Source organism: Triturus cristatus, chromosome 10 (assembly GCF_964204655.1).
Source record: "Triturus cristatus chromosome 10, aTriCri1.1, whole genome shotgun sequence".
NCBI classification, from domain to species: domain Eukaryota; kingdom Metazoa; phylum Chordata; class Amphibia; order Caudata; family Salamandridae; genus Triturus; species Triturus cristatus.
Window position 1 is genome coordinate 766,411,174 of NC_140593.1, and position 19,240 is coordinate 766,430,413.

General features: G+C 47.6%; 1 protein-coding gene across 5 annotated transcripts in view; it reads left to right on the forward strand.

The window, feature by feature from the left end:
• The window catches only part of TVP23A (trans-golgi network vesicle protein 23 homolog A), a 94,947-nt gene that overhangs the window by 62,105 nt on the left and 13,602 nt on the right, over positions 1-19,240 (forward strand). For 2 of the 5 annotated variants that reach the window (XR_014969507.1, XR_014969508.1), the window contains exons 7-9: positions 1,090-1,149; positions 1,236-1,296; positions 1,400-3,639. The exons of 2 other annotated variants lie outside the window; for them this stretch is intronic. The gene's annotated coding sequence lies outside the window, so the exon portion shown is untranslated. Of the gene's footprint in view, positions 1-933; positions 1,001-1,089; positions 1,150-1,235; positions 1,297-1,399; positions 3,640-19,240 lie in introns of those variants that run through there. One more of the 5 variants, XR_014969509.1, reaches the window with a different exon arrangement.

Genomic DNA, 19,240 nt, shown 5'->3' on the forward strand with positions numbered 1-19,240 from the left:
AAAAAATTCACATGTGCAATTGAATGATAAGCACAGCATATTAATATTGTGTACAGAATGTTTTGGTGGTAAGACAAAATTCCTGTGGTGATTTTTATTAAGCTGGCTTCACTATTTTCATTTAGGTAAACTTTACAATTTCCTCACTTGCAATAGGAGCGCGGCTGTGAGGCAGATTGTGTGCGTTTGTGAGAGTATTCATGTTAATTGCAGCGCATGACTGGCACTGTGATTAAAATGTATACTTTCAAAAAGGCACACAATCTGCCCCGCAGCCGTGCTCCTATTAGCAAAAGGAATGCAGCGAGTCCAGAACCACAGCAGGGGCCCTGGGCGAAATGAATTTTGGGGGCCCTGTTCGGAACAGCTTTGATTTTATCATCCAGTTTCAGCTCTTTCATGCCCTCTTTTGTCAAATTCGAAATGTGTGTACTTCTGATATACATCATATTTTTTTTGCACGCCACTTGCTGCATCATGTCCATGTGGGATCTTTAGAAGGTTTGTGTGCGGTGCAGTCCTCCTTTTGAATTTCCTAGTTCACCCAACTCGATTACCTGCGCAGTTTGACTACCGGGGAAAAGCTGCATCACAGAAGGTGTAATACACAATGCAGATTTATAGACCACTTTAGCATAATGGATGCTACTAATGCAGCACAGGGGCGCATGCCGCTTTGGCTTAAACTGGAATCCCAGGTAACTATTTGGTCGCTTTTCCTCTGGAACAGCCACATACATTGTTGGTGTCTCTCAGATCCTTTGCTAGATCTTGTCTTCAATTACAGGTTTGCAGTCTGTAAGGTATTTGATTTGAATGGTCAAGCATGGGTACCCACAAAGACCAGGTAATTCTGATTACGATCCTGGTTGGATGTGAGAGTTGCTGGGTAAATAGATTCACAATCTGCACCCCTTTATTTATTTTTGGTAGCAGGTTGGTGAGCCCGTACTACGGATACAACTGCACAGGCAGACGTGAGCACAGGCAGAACAAACAGGTAATTGTTTGGTAGAGTTAAACTGTGGTGCATTACAAGATGCATTGTAGTATAACAACATATCTAACCCAAGTTTTCTTCTGTTGCAGATTTTGCAGACAGTACCACACCCATACTTGAAGGGGCATACTTTATCACAAGCACAATAGGTAATTGTTTTAGTAGAGTTCCCTTTTGGGTTACATGGTATATTGCTATATCGCAATGTGAGTAACTATCTTTACTTCTATTGCAGGCTGTACGGACAGTGCTACATATAAGTTTGGAAGGGAAAGGCAGAGATCAGAAAAATCCAGGTAATTGCACTCTATGTTTTGCTGGCAATGCCTCACTACTGTGGGACAGATCATATAAATGATCATAGGCACCAACTTTAGCCTTGTTCCTTTTATTTTGCAGGCTAAAACCGGTTAGCACAAATATGTTCAATAGCAAAGCTGTAACTTCTGCAGAGTGCGGTGCTTCACCACAAAGGAAAATGTGTTGTATTCAAGGAAGAGGAGATGGAAGAAATTGTGGAGGATCAGACGCAGAAATCCCGTAGCAAGGTCTGCGTGCAACTCTGGGAACTATTTCAATACAGTCCAGAGGTGGGTTTGATTTGCAAAGCATGTCCCGAAGCCAAGATTGTTGGGCACTTTTCTACAGGAAAGAAATTGGATGATGGCTGTAAACTGGATTACATGAAACACTATATAATTAGCAAAGTTCACGAGTCTGCTTGAAGTGCTGCTGCCAGGTTTGGTCATTTTTATGTGGGCAATGCTGACAGAAACTGGCACTGACAAACCAAACAGAATGGAATTAGATGAATGACAAAGATCCCTGCTTGAGGAGATAAAGATTTATCAACAACGTGTTGCTGGCAGTCAGGATGAATACTTCAATGTTGTTGGTCCAAGACACCCATGACCACTTAGCTTTGTATTTGAAGATACCAGACAGTTAGAGGAGCAAGAACTATGCCTTTGAGTTCCTTATGGCCATCAATAGTGTGATACACTGCGAAGCTATGGCAGAACTTCGCAACGCTCTGTATCACACATTGATAATGGATGGGAGCACAGATGCTCATCCTGTACTTCAAGTTCTGACCTGTAACATTAACAGAGCACAACACACTGTTTGGGGGCATAGTAAAGCTGAGTAGTTGTAATGCTGAGGCGATCACTACTGCTGTGAAAGAATTCTACGCTGCCAAGGAACTGGACCTTATGAAAATGGTCATGTTGACATCCGATGGTGCGTCTGTGATGCTGGGCAAGAATAATGGTGTTGCTAGTCGCCTTAAACAATCTTTTCCTCATCTAGTTGAGCAGCATTGTGTGTCTCATCGGGCAGAATTGGGAGTTGATGATGCCTGGAAGAGGGTTCAGATGATTAAAGAGATGAAGACATTATTGAGGACTGTCTATACTGTGCTCTCCAGATCTCCTGCAAGGATGTCCAAGCTTGATGAAATCGTGTTGATCACTGAATGTTAAATGGTCTCCTTTCGACCATTTAACCATACGGCTTTCAGGGCATTTTGCAGTTGATGCACTCATTCGAAATTACAAGGCTGTTTAAGTACTTTGAGCATGAGAACGTTGAGGAGAATGAGCCAGTTGCTAAATATTGTTACAAAAAGCTATCTGACTTAAACTACCATATTTCCCTTGCACTACTTAATGACATTCTGGGTGAATTTGCATCTTTGTGCAAACTATTCCAAAAAAGATATTTGACTACTGTTGAAGCTGTATAGTATGCACGAGCATAGATTGGCGATATTAAGTAACAGTACTTGGGGGGGACACTGTCTTTTGTAGCAGCACAGTCAGTAAGAGATCTGATGGTCTTGTACAAGGAAGGACAAGAGTTTAACAGTGGGCCTACTGTTTTCTTTTGTTTCCCTTCTTTGTGAGCCGATGCAAAAAAGATTCTGTGAAGACTAACTGAAAGAATGGGCAAGTTTTGAATTCTTGGCAATAGCAACAGATTCACATTTTGATTATGGGACAAAGAACGTACAAAGACTTGTTGAAAAGTATAAAAATGTCTTGGTCCTGGGTGATTATAAAACACTGGAAGATGTTGTTCGACAATACAGAGAATATACATGTGTGGTGACAGAACATGTAAAGGGTGAGTTTATTTACCACCTTCAAATACTGGTGAATTTCACTGTATACAATGCTGCTCAGTATAGTGTGGTGTCTCAGCTTTTTGATGTTTGTGCAAAGGTTTCAAGCATCTACTGCAGATTGTGGACAAGGATTCGGCCTCATGAATACTATAAGTAAATTGAGAAATACATTAGAGGAGAAGCATTTGGATATGCTGATGACAAAAGCCTACCTCCTGAATAGGAAAGCTGACCTTATCAACACTGGAAAAATGGCAAGAATTGACGTGAGAAGCAACCATGTCACCTATGTAATGAACTGCCCTCTCCCACTGTCCATGTTTGCCTGGATGTCACACATTTCACACACGGGATAGCCCGATATGACTCAGTAGCTTGCACATCAAATTGTGAATATGTTATGTAATTGTGTAACTTATTGTGTATATGTGATCTTGTATAGGCTCCCAACATTTCCCCGCCCTATGAACAGTGCTCCAGTTGGGAATCTTTAGTAAAATTTGATGTTACCACGTTGGAGTCTTTTGTGTTTTTCTAAATCCAAAGTGTACTTGGATGTGTAACCAATTCACAGTCCTTGATCGTGCAAGACTTTTTGGTCTGAGCCAGTTCACCGACCACCACCTTGGGAGGTACTGTATCTATTAACAAGGTGAGGAATCTGTTAGAATTATCCATCATAATGCACAAGTTACTTACTTTTTCTGTATGGAATCATTCTGGTGTACACTCTTATCGAACCACAAATTTCTCACTGACCCTCTCACCTCTTTGTGCTGTGAACTAGACTTTTTTTTTCTTTCTTCATTTAAAGCATTTCCAATCCAGAGATCTGCTAACTGGTCATGCCATCTGCTGACCGGCTCTGCATCTGAGGGGCAGACAGCCTGAGCAAACAACCGTTTCAAAAGCACATGGATGGTGCTTATATGCTATTCTGCTCATCACTATCCGAGTGGAAAAGAAGTTAGTGCGATACCGTACAACACCACCTACCGGCCTACAGGTGTTTTGCTCTAAAAATTGTTACCGAAAGGTAAGTAACTTGTTCATTTAGGCCACAGAGCAGGGAATATATGTAGGTAGTACTGCATTGAAAAAGGGGCCAGCTTAAGTAAACCTGCACAGGATCCTGCACAAACTTGTATCTGGAATCCCAACCCAGTGCTCATATTGTCAGTTCAAGACAATTGGTGACCAAACTCATGGATAAATCTAAGTATCACATTATGTCACAGCCCAATAAGAACCCCTCTCTACACCTTACACCACAGGAAAAACTCTTCTGGGTTTAATTTCTCACAGAATGATTCCCTTAACTGGGCAGGTTGCCACAGAGCCAGCACACCAGTGGCCGCAATGCCTTCCAGGATAGATTTCCCCCCCTGCAGAGCTCTTTTCTAGGAGTTAGAACTCTTCTAAAGCAGTGACTATAGTAATCGCAGAGGCTGCAGGGTTCTATATTTGTTCTAGTCCCCAACATTGCTGGGGGCCATAGCTATTCATACATGAGTTGATGCGTGTGTGTTAGATCGCATGCTGCTTTATCAGGATGAGCCTTTCCTCAGTTGTTGGTCCACACTCTTTGGGGTTGTGTTGCCAACCTCATTTAGGAGTTTGGCAAATTATACCTGCAGGGGTAAAAAGCTCTGCCACTGCATGTGGGTACAGATAAAAATCTGGTTGTTTACAGATATTGTCCCTCCAGCCTTGCCAGATTGCTGCATGGACAATCTACTAGCTGGGCTGGTACGTTGAAGCTCTGAGCTGGCCCCTCACTGCGCAAACGCTAGTTCAGTGCATCTAGCCTCGTCCATGATGGCCAACAAGCACCATCTTGTAATGTCCTCTGCAGAGTGCTTCTGGTCTTCTTCTGTTGCCATATAGGAATCCTTCAACTGATTGGAACATTTATGATGCACTGCATGAGCTTTCCTTATCTGTGTGACGGCCTCAATGCCACGTGCTTCTGCCTTTTTCCTAACTGGTGAAGCTGATACTTGAATGGCTGAAACACACTTCCTTCTCATCGCTTATCCAACTCTGTGTGCCCCCCCCCCCCAACACACAAATCTACTTTTAAGTGGCTATTCTTGTGCTATTTGCCCCCCCCCCATAAATATGTATGTAGAAAAACATTAACGTCTGCTTAAATGGCACTGCTCCTTTCAGAAACAGATAAACACTCCTTATGGAGAGGAATGCAAGCATGCTATTCTCTAATAGATTCACTTTGCTTTGATATTTTTTGTGCACGCTATTCAGGGAAATCTGAACAATGGGCACTGAAAGTAAAAAATAAATAAATATATATATATACACACACCCATCAATTTTGCATGTTTTAGTTTGATTCATCCATTCCTCCTTTTTATTCCGGTAGAGTTAGTTTCCCAAAAATTTTATAGAAGTTGTTTGCCACCTGTGCCAGCAAAATGTTTGAAAGTCCGTTTACACATGTTTTATGAGACTCGGACATACCAATTAAAGTTGAACTGGCTCCTAATGTGACATCAGTGTGATGGGCTGGAGAGAGACACAAGTGATTCTGCATCTCCCACAGCAAAAAAAGAAAAAAAAAAAAGGTCCTTGCACCGGAGGATCCTTCTCAGCGCTCCCTGGTGTCAGCCAATGGCCGACTGATCCACTGGGGAGGATGTGTATGAGTAGGCCATTGGCCAACTCACGCACTTAAGGGGTAATTGGCATTCTTAGCAGAAGCATGTTGGTAGTTTCAAGGGGCAAGTTCTTTTGGGCTTGGTGGTTGGGGGATGATTGTCCCTGTCACCATTAAATAACCAGTCTCTTATAAAAAGCCCCAGCCTGAGACTCTCCTGGTTCTCCTCATGTTGATGTCTATCGCACCCCATTATTGTGATAGGAAAAGGACAACACCAGGTCAGATTATTTTTAAGTGTAACTTTAAAGTTTTTATTTACAGAATATTACCTCACATCCAGACTGGTACAGTTTAACAAGTTACTAGAGACTCTATCTAGATGCAGATTCCTTCCATTAGAATTATCCCAATCATTGGACTGGATCCGTAAATCTTTCATGAGCAGTACCCCTGCGTGCTGGTAGGTGTATCATTTGGTTCTGCGTAGCATCATCCATGCCGGAAGTGATGTGTGCGGAGCCTATATAGGCACCACTCCAGCATGCAGAAGTCAGTTTCGTTTTGCGACTTTACATGTCAGGAATGCAGAGCCACGAAGAACACTGAACACTTGTTTGTGAAACTAGGGCTCTGAAAATGGGAACAACCCTGTACCTAAAAATCAGTTCACAGGGAGGATGGGTAGGTTGGTAAGGAATCTACAGCTAGAAACTCTACCAGAAGGTAAGTGACTTGTTCATCTGATAAGACACCTAGCCTCAAATTCCTTACCTTAAAATAGATACCCAAGCAATACATCCCGGAGGTGGGTCTGCGACCCAGATTTAAACAACAGTCCTGCAGGACCAACTAGGCAAAGTGCCCATCCTGACGGACTGTCCAGGCAGTAGTGCTTGGTGAACATGTGCAACAAAGCCCATGTTGCAGCCTGACAGATGTTTAGGTTTGGAACTCTTTCTACTAAAGCAGTAGTTGCAGCCTTTACTCTGGTGGTACGAGCAGGCCAGGGATTGCTTCTTGACCAATGCATAGCAGATCTTACTGCAGAGTACAATCCATCTGGAGATAGTTTGTTTCTGCACGGCCTTCCTTTTCTTTCTTCACTGTAGAATGACAACGCTCTTTTTGGGACAAGCCTGTGGAGTCTTTTCTGTTCCTTAGAGGGATGAGGCGGAATGTAAAAGGTAGGCACTGTGATGGACTGACCTATGTGCAATGGGGTAGGTTGGGGTGACTACCAGTAGGAAGAATGTTCAAGTCTGAAGGACCTGTTTAGGTAAAAAGAAATGTACGGAGGCTGAGATGACGGTGCCTGCGTTTCACAGACCCTCTGGTCTGATGTAATTGCTAGGCCTGGGCGGTAAATTCCGTTCTGCTCGCGGAATTTGGGTAATTTCGCGTTCCGTGGAAAACATGAAATTGCTCAAAATTCTGCATTCCGCGGCTTCGCGGAATTTTTTGCCTGTTCGCGTTTTCAAAATGCAGGTTCGCGAGTTATTTCCCCCCCCCCGAGCACGCAAACAGCGATCGCGCACAGGAAAAAGGCATCGCGAACAAACAATTCCGTGTTTGTGGAATTTCTGCATGTTCATGGAGATTTTTTACCGTTTCGTGGAGCTTTGCGTAGCGGGACTACGCAATTTCTGCCCACCCCTAGTAATTGCCACCTGAAAGGCCGTCTTGATGGTGAGGAGAATAATAGGGCAGTTATAAAGCGGCTCAAGTGGAGTGCACATTAGAAAACTAAGACAATGAGGTCCCCCCCCCCCCCCCCTCCCTTCTGCGTCAGGAGATCTTCCCAAAGGGGCAGCCTTATCAAAGGGGACTGATGGACATTCTCAACAGCTTGGATACTAGACTCTCAGGGCCCAGTCCGGAGCCACAAGAATGACTTGGGCCTGGTCGTTCCTGACCTTGAGAATTCAGAGCAGGAGTGGTATTGGCAGAAAGGCAGCTGGAGCTCCACTTGAGACAAAAAGCATCACCAAGTGAGAGCCTCCTTGCAAACTCCAGCGCACAGAACTGCTGGCATTGTGTGCTGCCAATGGTGGCGAACCGACCTAACCAAGGCTCTCCCCACTGCTGAAAGAGACCTTGCACCACCTCCAGTGGAGACGCCACTTGTGTACCACTAGGTACCTTCTGGTGAGTTCATCCGGTCTGGCGTTCAGAAAGCCGGCCCGGTGTTGAACCACCAGGGAAATGCCCTGACGTTCCAGCCATTTCCAGAGATGCAAGGCCTCTTCCCGCCCACAGTACCACATGGCGGTGGTGTTGTCCATTAACACCTGCCCTAGCCTTCCCTTGATGGAGTATAAAAAGGCTTTCAATGTCAACTGGATTGCTCAGAGATCCAACAGGCTGATGTGGAGTCCGGATTCTGCCGGACATCAGAGTCCTCTGATCTCCACCTATCACAGATGGCCGCTGCAGCTCAGCAGTGACGCATCTTTTACTGCTGTCAGATCTGGCTGGGGAAGGGAGAAAGGTCTGTCAGTAACCCAGTCGCAGTGAAGGGAGAAAGGTCTCTCTGTAACCCAGTCGCTGTGAACGTAGAAAGGTCTGTTCGTAACCCAGTCGTGGTTTGTCAGCCACCACTACAGTTCTTCTGCAGTGCCCTCCGAGATCTGGACGATGTCAGATAGATTTGCCTGATGCTCCGCCCACTGGAACTTCAGGTCCCACTGCAGCACCCACATTTGCCATTGGGCATGCATCACAAGCAGGAGGCCGTGTGGCCCAGCAGCCTTCGAGTGAGTCTCACCGAAATCCATGATAAGAGGCTGAAACATCAGTATCATAGCCCGAATATCTTAGACTTGCTGCTCGGGACAATAGGCCTGAAATTGCACTGTGTCCAGAAGGGCTCCGATGAAAGGGAGTGTCTGAGAAGGAATCGGGTGTGACTTTGGCACGTTGACAAGTGAACACCAGTGAGGGCAGGAGGTCTGCCGCATTCTGGAGATGGGAGATGAAAGCCTGGGGCAAGCCCACCTTCAACAGCCCTTTCTTGGGATAGGGGAAATCTGTAACCTCTGATCTCCGCAGATGAGCTGCAACTACCGCCATCGACTTGCTGAACACCAGAGGGGCGCTGGTAAGGCCAAAAGGGAGCATGGCAAATTAAAAGTTCTTGTGGCCAACTGATGAACCGCAGGTATTATCTTTGGACAGGAATGTGGAAGTATGCGTTCTGCAGGTCCAATGCTACCACCTAGTCTACCTAGTCCATGGAAGACAGGACTTAAGCGAGCGTGAGCATTTTGAATTTCTCCTTTTTCAGGACGAAATTCAGAGGGTGCAAATCTACTATAGGACAAAGGACTCAGTCTACTTTGGGCCCCAGAAAGTAGCCGGAAAACAACTACAACCTACTTCTGATGCCAGCACCACCTCAATGGCTCTCTTGGCCAACAGACTGCACTTCCTGGCGGAGTAACAAAATGTGGCGGTCTCAGTCAGCCAGTTGCAAGTAGGTGGCATGGGTGGAGGGGTAATCACAATGGGGAGGGAATAGCCCCTTTGGACATTCTGAAGAACCCAGCGCCCAGATGTTCTCATTCTCCAGTGGTGCAGGTGATGGTGAATCCTGCCTCGTACTGGGTGCCCATGATGGTTGGAGGGCAAATTAAAGAGGCTTGGAGGCTGCGGCGGCAAACTGACCCATGAGGCCTGTGGGTGCCACGTCCTTTGCCATGCAGGCTGAAGTCTGATGGCTGTGGTGGTTTGGAAGTTGGAGACACGGCTGGAAGCTCCTTCCATGGTCACGAAAGGAGCAGACAGTGGTTGGCAAGGGGCCATGGAAAGGTCCAAGGACCGAGCCATAGCCCTGCAGTCCTTGAAGCGTTGTGTCCACCTTGTCTCTGAAGAGATGGGAGCCAGAGGTCATGTCCATGAGTGAGAGCTGGACATCCCCGTAAAAGCCAGTCGTGGCACCGTAACGCCATCAACGATGAAACGGCTCTGCCTAGCGAGTAAGTCGTATCCAGCCCACTTTGCTGGGTCTCTCCCTTCAGCAATAGTTTGAGAAAGTATGGCTCGGGCCTCCTCTGAGAACATAGGAAGCACCTGCGCAACAGTCCAACAGCGAGTGAGAGAACTGGTCCAAAAGGCACGTGGTGCTCACTAACCACATTATCAGGCTGGTGGAAGAGAATATTTTTTTCCACAAGGAATCCAGCCTCTTGGTTTCCCTGTCCGTGGGAGCGTTAGAGAATGTCCCAGGATTTAATTTGGAAGTGGATGCTTGGACCACTAGGCTGGGGTGTGTTGTAAGGTATCTCGGGTCACAGGAGCTCCTGTGCAGGGCTTGGACCAGGTCCCCAGTAGGACATACGGGAGGGCTTTGTTAACCACGAGAATCAGTTCTTATGTAGTGACTCCCACCTGAAGCACCTCAGCCTAGACATTAGCATTGACAGCCACAGTGGGTAGCTGAAGATCTAGGACCTCAGCCGCCCTCCTCACCACCATAGCAAATAAGGCTCTCTCCTCCATAGCCACGGTAAGAGGAGAAACAAACCCAGTATCGGGGGGGGGGGGGGGTATCCAGTCCACTGGCATCTGCCAGACCTCACACCAGGTGTCCTCTGTGACATCTAGGGGCTGGCATTCATCAGGGTCCACGAGGCCTCTCCCAATCATCCTCAAATCCTAGCCCAAAGGAATAGGGCACAGGCTCCAGTTTCGGTGGTCTGCCCCCACACGGCACCAGAGCTGGAGAATGCTTATCCAGATCTATATAGGAGTCGAGGATGAATATAGGGGCAGTGCCAGAGATGTTGGCAGTGGAGCCACTGCATGGAAAGGCAGGGGTGACTCGTCCGGTGCCACTCTGGATCCATCCAAGGGGCCTGACTGGTGTAGGGGGCAAACCTGCTGGCGGAAGACCAGTAGGGGCTCCTCCCAAGAACGCAGGTCCCAAAAGGTGCTTCAGTGAGGACGCGTCTCCCAAATGAGGTGCATGGCCTCATAGAATTCACTAAGTTGAGCAGGGTCGCTCTGGCTTCTGGAAACTTGGGGAGGCATGGAGAAGACCCAGGTGTAGGGCTCAACTACGGAGCCAGGCCACCAATGCTCCCTCATCAGGTGACTTCGACAGATGGGGCAAAGTTGAAGACCTCTTCAACTTCACACTCCTCTTCTGTTTGTGGGACTTACCAGAGCATCTGGACAACTTTTATGATGATTACTTGAAGTGGCTCCGCGACTGGGCTCAAGACCGTCACTGCTTCGCACATCAAGCAGCTTGAGGGGTTGCTCTCTCAAGGCCTTGGGGTGCATGGCACGTCAATCACAGCAGGTCTTGGCAACATGGTTACGCTCTAGCACCAGAGACACGGTGTTGGTCCGTAACTGATGTTTGCTGGTGACAGGTGCCACAGGGTTTGAAACCAGCCATCCTTGTGGCTATTCCTGCCACACCAGGAGACAGTTTAAAAAAAGGAGTCGACAAAAGTAAAAAAACAAAAAAAAAAAGCAAAAAAGTCTGGATGTACCTCTTCTCAGTCTGCCAAAAAAATAAAAACTGACAGCACACTGGGGTGCTGCCTATATAGGCACCTCACAGGTCACTTCCGGTGCAGACAATGCCACCCAACGACATGCGGGGTACTGCTCACGAAATATCCAGATCAGTCTGACGCATGGGGATAATTCTAAGGTAAGGAATCTGCAGCTAGAAATCTATCAGATTAGTCTCCAAAAGTATTTTTTCTCTGTAGTCCTTTAGAGTTAGGGGTCCTTCAGCTTTTGAATATGTGGTCCTTGGTATGGGTGACATTGGTACACTGGGAATTCAGATTCAGAAGGCCATTCCCCCTGTGTAGACTGGCACATCAACATCCTCCCTGTCTGTCCTGCAGCTTCACCTAGTACCAGGGTACCCCTAGCGAGTCTTTCTCCCCAGGTGGTCCCACATGCCTGTGTAGAGAGGTGTGCAAACAAAATATTGAATAAAAACATTTGTGGACAAAATACTGTCAAGATTATCTAAGACAAAAATATTTTGAAGGTAAGTTTCTACAGGCAAGCAAAGTTTTACTATATATAACTCCACATATATGTACCATGAATATATATATATCTTCTAAGTACAAATGTGGAGTTTAGAATAGTAAATCTATCCTTACCTCTTTGCACTTACCTTCTCAATATTTTGGTCCTCAATATTTTTGACAGGATATTCGGTTCACATGATATGTGTGTTTCTGATATTCTGTCAGTAATCCGAGAGTCAAGAGCACATCAGCATCCTTCCTGAAGTTCTAAGGACATTGTGAAAAAAGTACGGACTGGTTACATGATGTGCCCAGGGTGAACCCTGTAAGTATGGTCTTCATACCTCTTCCTGTTCTGTGTCTGTGGTAGGGCAAAAGGCTTTTTTTTGCCTCCCTCCACCCACATATCCTGGTAGCTTGGAGCTGGCTCAGGACGTTGCAAAATATTATTTATTTCTAGGTACCCTCTGTAAACTTGTGACAATGTTGATCTTACCCATAGCGTTTCCTTAATGGAATATGCTACTTACCAGTATGCATCTGTTCTTGGCATGTAGAGCTGCAGATCTACACACTTGTGCATAGATCGCCATCTGGTGTTGGGCCCGGATGTTTGCAGTTGTTTTTCCTCTTGGAAAGTCTTTGGAAGTCACAAGGTCGGTGACGACTCCTTTGGATCGTATTGCGCATGGGCTTCGGCTCCATCCTCAGATTGTTTTTCGCCAGCAGGGAAAGATGGAGCGTAGTGATAACAGGAAAGATGCCCATGTGTGTTGTATCTAAATAAGATAAACTGGAACAGATAAAGGTAGCCGGGGAGGCGGGTGGGCGTGTGTAGATCTGCAGCTCTACATGCCAATAACCGATGCATACTGGTAAGTAGCATATTCCGTTCGAGGCATATGAGCTGCAGATTACACACTTGTGCATAGATTATATAGCAGTACCCACCCTTAGCGGCGACCACCCGTATCTGTTGCAGTGGTTTGAAATAATGTTTTGAGTACAGCCTGGCTCACATTAGCTTGTTGCTTAGTTTGCACATCTACACAATAGTGTTTAGTGAAAGTGTGTGGTGTTGACCATGTAGCTGCTCTGCAGACATCATCTAATGGGATGTTCCCTAAAAAAGCCATTGAAGCCCCTATTTTGCGTGTAGAGTGGGCTTTAGGGGGAACGGATAGCGTTCGTTTTGCTTTGTGGTAGCAAATCTGAATGCATTTGACAATCCACCTAGCTATTCCCGACTTGGAGATGGGGTTGCCCTTGTGTGGTGGAGAGAAAGAGACAAACAGCTGTTTGGTCTTGCGGAAAGGTTGTGTTCTCTGTATGTAGCAGAGTAAGGCTCTTTTGACATCTAGTGTGTGAAGAGCTCTTTCTGCAACGGTTTGTGGTTGCGAGAAGAAAGCTGGTAGTTCTACCACTTGGTTTATGTGAAAGGGAGAAATTACTTTAGGGAGGAATTTTGGGTTGGTATGGAGAACAACCTTGTTATGGTGCATTTGCAGAAAAGGTTCTTGAATGGTAAGTGCTTGTATCTCACTGACCCTTCTGAGGGCAGTGATGGCTACAAGAAAAGCGGTTTTCCATGTTAAGAATTGGAGTTCACATTTGTGCAGAGGTTCGAAGGGAGGCCCCATTAGTCTGGTGAGAACAATGTTTAGGTTCCACACAGGTGAGGGTGGCAGTCTGGGTGGAATTATCCTTTTAAGGCCTTCCATGAAGGCTTTAATGGCAGGTACTCTAAAAAGTGATAGATGTTGCCTGTTTTGCAGATAAGCTGCTATGGCTGTAAGGTGCAGTCTAATAGGCGTATAGGCTAGATTTGCAGGTGTAGTAAATAGCCTATGATGTGTTGAATGGACACATCTAGGGGATTGATGGTATTGTTGTGACAGTAGAAAACAAAACGTTTCCACTTGGCGGCGTAGCACGCTCTAGTGGTGGGTTGCCTAGCTTCTTTGATGACGTTCAAACAGTCAGAGGGAAGATTGAGGTAACCGAATTCTAGGATTTCAGGAGCCAGATCGCTAGGTTGAGCTGAGCTGGGTCCGGGTGTCTGATCTCTCCATGGTTCTGGGTTAAGAGGTGTGGAGAGAGGTGTGACTTTGGGTGTGGTACTACAGATAATTCCAGCAGTGTGGTGTACCATGGTTGTCTGGCACAAGTTGGAGCTACTAGTATGAGAGTGAGGGAGTGTTGTAGTTTGCGCACCACTAATGGAATGAGTGGGAGAGGAGAAAAAGCGTACGCAAATTTGCCTGACCAGTTCATCCATATCTCATTGCCTTTGGACAATGGGTGTGGATATCTGGCAGCAAAGCTTGGGCATTTGACGTTTTCGTGGGTGGCGAAGAGGTCTATCTGTGGATGCCCCCACAGTTGAAAGTACGGGTGAAGAACTTGTGGATGTAGTTCCCACTCGTGGATCTGTTGTGTCTGTCTGCTGAGTAGATTGGCCATAGTGGTTTGCACTCCTGGGACATGTTGGGCCAAGAGAAAGATTTTCTGGGGTATGGCCCATCTCCATATACTCTGTGCTAGCTGTGAGAGCTGTGGAGAGTGTGTGCTGCCTTGTTTTTGTATGTAGTACATGGCTGTCATGTCTGTGCGGACTAGGACTGCCTTGCCTGAAATCTGTGCTTGGAAGGTTTTCAAGGCTAAGACTATCGCTAGTAACTCCAAATGGTTGATGTGGAGTAACTTTTGTTGAGGTGTCCATCTGCCCTGCATGGTGTGATGTAACGGGTAAGCTCCCCAGCCGGAGAGCGATGCGTCCGTTGTCAGTATTATCTGAGGAACCGGGTCCAGGAACGGTCGCCCCTTGGAAAGGTCTTTGGTGGTCCACCACTGCAGAGAGCGATGGGTACGACTGTCTACCAACACCAGATCTGTTAATTGATCTTGGGCCTGGTTCCATTGGCGCGCTAAGCACTCTTGGAGAGGACGCTTCTGGAGTCTTGCGTGAGGTACTATGAATATGCAAGAGGCCATCATCCCGATTAGTTGCATAAACACTCGAGCTGGCAGGGAGTGTTGTGCTGTAAATTTTGCGCGTAGAGCCTGAATGCTTGTGATCCTGGCCGGACTGGGGTAGGCTAGCGCTTTTGAGGTGTCTATGGTGGCACCGAGGTATTGTTTTACGTGGGACGGTTGCAGATGGGACTTTGCGTGGTTTACCGTGAAGCCCAGGTGGTGAAGTAGCTGGATAGTAGCATGCGTGTGTTGTACACACTGGTTGTATGAGCTGGCTTTTATTAGCCAGTCGTCTAGGTATGGGAAGACATGGATGTGTTGTCTCCTGAGGTGTGCTGACACGACTGCTAGGCACTTGGTGAATACCCGTGGTGCTGTTGTGACTCTGAATGGGAGTACTTTGAATTGGTAGTGTTGGTTGTCCACTACGAATCGGAGAAACTTCCTGTGAGCGTGGTGTACAGGAATGTGGAAGTAAGCGTCTTTTAGGTCTAAAGTGGTCAGGAAGTCGTTTTGGGAGAGCAGGGGAAGTACCTGCTGAAGTGTTACCATGTGAAAATGGTCTGAGTGTATGTATGTGTTTAGGGGCCGGAGGTCTAGGATGGGCCGTAGAGTCTCGTCCCTTTTTGGTATGAGAAAATAGAGGGTGTAAACCCCCAGATTTCGTTGGTTGGTAGGAACGTGTTCTATCGCCCCTTTTTGTAGAAGGGAGATTACCTCCTGCTTTAGTAATGCTAGATGTTCCTGTGACATTGGGCGTTGTCTGGGTGGAATGTTTGCGGGGTAGACATTAGCTCTAGGCGGTAGCCTGACCAAATTATTTGTGTCACCCATTTGTCTGAGGTGATGGTAGCCCAGACATGAAGGACATTTTGGAGTCTGCCCCCGACCGGAGTGGGATGGTCTGGGGGGAATGGAGGGAAGTCATTGGGTAGGTGTGGAGGCAGAGCGGGCACTGTTTATTTTGCCTCTGCCTTTATTATTGTTGCCGCTGTAGCCGCCTCTTTGGTAACCCCTTGTGAAGGTGGATTGGGTAGGAGCTTTGTATGACGTGGAAGCGGTATCAGAGGAGTAGCCTCTGGATGTGCTCCGAAAGGAGGAACGGCGAAAGGAACGCCTGGGAGGGTGTGATTGTAAGGCTCCCATAGATTTCGCCGTGTTGTCTTTTTTTCATTTTTTCTAGCGCCTCATCCACTTTTGGGCCGAACAGATGTTCCTGGTCAAAGGGATGGTTCAGGATGGAAGCTTGCACTTCTGGTTTAAATCCTGAGCTCCTGAGCCAGGCATGGCGACGGAGGAGGACGCTAGTATTGATGGCCCTGGAGGCGGTGTCCGCTGCATCTAGGGCACAACGGATGGAGGTATTAGTGATGGTTTTGCCCTCCTGAATTAACTCGTTTGCCCTGTTTTTGTATTTGTCAGGGAGGTGTTGCATTATGGCTTCTAGCTCGTCATAATGGGCCCTGTCATATCTAGCCAGTAACGCTTGTGTATTGGCGATACGCCATATGTTGGCAGCTTGTGATGCAGTGTGCTTGCCGGATGCGTCCAAGAGTTTTGACTCTTTGTCAGGTGGTGGTTCTTCGCCTGACGCCTGGGAGTTGGCCCTCTTCCGTGCTGTGGACACTACCAGGGAATCTAACGGTGCTAGCCCTCTGATGTAGGAGGGATCTGTAGGGGCGGCTTTGTATTTTTTGTCAATGCGCGGGTTAATGACCCTGGCTCTGACTGGGTCTTTAAAGACCTCTGGCGCATGTTTTACAACTCATTTGATTATGGAGCTGGCCCTATGCGTGGTGTCGAAAGTATCTAGGAGGAAATCCTCCTCCATGGGGTCGGTATGGAGATCTACCCCGTGATAGTGTGCAGCCCTTTGGAGTAAATGGTTGAACCCCAATGAGTCTTCCGGTGGGGATTGTCTTGATGGATAGAGCTCATCTTGTGGGACGTTAGGGATGTTATAGTCGTCCCATGGGTCTGGGGTGCCTGTGGGAGTGGGGTCCCCTGTAGGTAAATCATGGGGCACGTCCCCCATGTCATCATATGTGTCATCATGATCATCATCATCATCCGGAGGGGGTGTTGGGGAATGATGATGAGGAGGGGGTGGAGAAGGAGAAGGTGGAGGGGGTTGACGAGGTGGGGAAGGCATTCTGAAAGGTGAGGTAGCAGAGTCCTTCCTCTTTGGAGGTGGAGCTGGGGCAGGTTTTTCCAGCTGTCTCTTTTTGATGCTGAGCATCAAATGTCCGGTTTTGGGATCCTTGGTCAATGTCTTTTGTAAGGGATCCGGTGTAAAGAGTTCTTCTGAAGGTGGTTTATCCATCGGCGCCGAAGACGTCGGGCCGTTGGTTTTCTGCTTTAGTGTCCTGTTTGGAAGCATGCGGCTTGGAAAGGGCTTTTTGTTTGGTTGGTGCCGAGATAGGTTTCGGCTTCGAGATCTCGGTGCCGGTGGCCTTGTGTGCTTTTGTCGGTTCCGGGGATGGAGTCGGTACCGAAGAGGTGGAACTGGGTTTCGGCACCGAGTGTTTCGGTATGGGGCTCGGTGCCGAAGAGGAGGCCATTTTCTTTTTTGGTGTCGGTGCGGAGGAGTGTTTGTCGGCACAGACGGTAGGCTGGCTCGAGCCCGAGCCGCTGGAAGGCTTAATCGGCTTCTTTACCGTTCCCGAAGGTGCGGTGTGGGAAGCAGTGTCTTTGGTCTTACCTAGGCCCGGAGGCGAAGGCGTGACCGAAGACTTTTTCGGTGCCGGTGGGGGGGGGGGGGGGAAATTGGTACTCACGACCCTCTGTGCCGGAGTCATGTCCTCGGCTTCGGAGGCGCTGACGAGGCCCTCGTCGGTGTGGTGTTCTTCTGGAGCATCGACGCCCTCTCCGAAGATGTCATCTGGAATTGCAGTCGACGAGTGCGCCATGGTCCTTCTTGCTCTTCGGTCTCGAATAGTTTTCTTGGACGGAAGGACTTGCACGCCGGACAGTCTTGAGCCTTGTGTTCAGGGGAGAGGCAGCGATTACATACTTCGTGGAGATCGGTGTTGGGGAATTTGGACCCACATCGAGGGCACTTCTTGAAGGGAGTCCTTTCCATGAGCCAGGACCGGAGCTTGGGTAGGCCCGAAGGCCGGCGTCGACGACTGGAATCGAAGGTCTTGATCGATGAGAGCTGCGTCGAGTGTGGAGATCGCAAGCGAAACAATACCGCAAATTGGGGTGAGGATTGCGCGTCGATTGAACTGGAAACCTGTTCGGAACCGGAGCGCGAAGATCACATCCGACCCCGATGGCGGAAAAAACAATCTGAGGATGGAGCCGAAGCCCATGCGCAATACGATCCAAAGGAGGAGTCACCGACCTCGTGACTTCCAAAGACTTTCCAAGAGGAAAAACATCTGCAAACATCCGGGCCCAACACCAGATGGTGATCTATGCACAAGTGTGTAATCTGCAGCCCATATGCCTCGAACATGGTATTATTCATCTTAAACCTTGAGTGTTTCTTCTGAATGTTAGTCTAGAGTCAAGAAGTTGATGCTGTAATGGGCCTGGCATCGCAAATTCAGCAGCTGCAGCAAGATAAAGCACGTAGTGTAGCACCTAGTTATTTGAAAGCTAATGCTGAACCAGGGCAAGGCTGTTTAGAATATAAACAATGGCCTATGGAATGAGCACGATGATTTTCTGGATTTCAGTCCCACACCTGCCGGTAACGAAGTTTCATGCCAGTCACCTTGTGATCACATGACAATCTTCTCCAATTTGTTGCAGATATCTGCTGAAGGTTTCAGATTACCTTTTACCTCTCATGAACAACAAGGATATGGTCACCTTGGTATGAGGAACTGTGAAACCTTCCATGCTCTTTCTCTTGGGCCAAACTCCTCTGGCTTTCCTAGTCCCCCAGATAGAGGGCAGAGGAAACTATTTAACTGAAGGAGATGGGCAAGCGACTTGCCTTCATAAGTTTTCCAGCGATAAGCCTTAGGCAAGAAATAAAAGTGATACACTGTATCTAAGGATGGATGTAAGAAAGTGGATTATTATGGGATGTGGTTGGGCGACCTCACCCTGTAAAAAGGTCACAATCTCTATCAGGTCCAATCTGAAAGAAACACGTTAGTTAGATTCCTCACCTTAGAATATCCCCAGGCGTCAGACTGGATCCAGAAGATTTTTTCGTCAGCAATACCCCTTGCGCGTCGCTAGGCGTCGTCTGCGGCTCCGCGTCCGTCATCGGCGTCGTGCGCCGGGATGACGTCGTCTGAGTACTTAGACGCCGCCCTCGCGCGCTGACGTCAGTTCTTCTTTTTTCCGCGCCAGTAAGCGCAGATCCGGGAGAGCTACCCCTTTTAGTCTTTTTTTACTAAGTTTTTTGATCCCTTTTTGATCTTGTCTCGACTCCGGTGCCGGTAGGATGCTTGGTTTCAAAGCCTGTACTGACTGTAACCGCTTGATGTCGGTTACGGATCATCACCGCCGGTGCCTTTACTGTTTGGGCCTCGACCACGACGCGGAGTCGTGTTCGG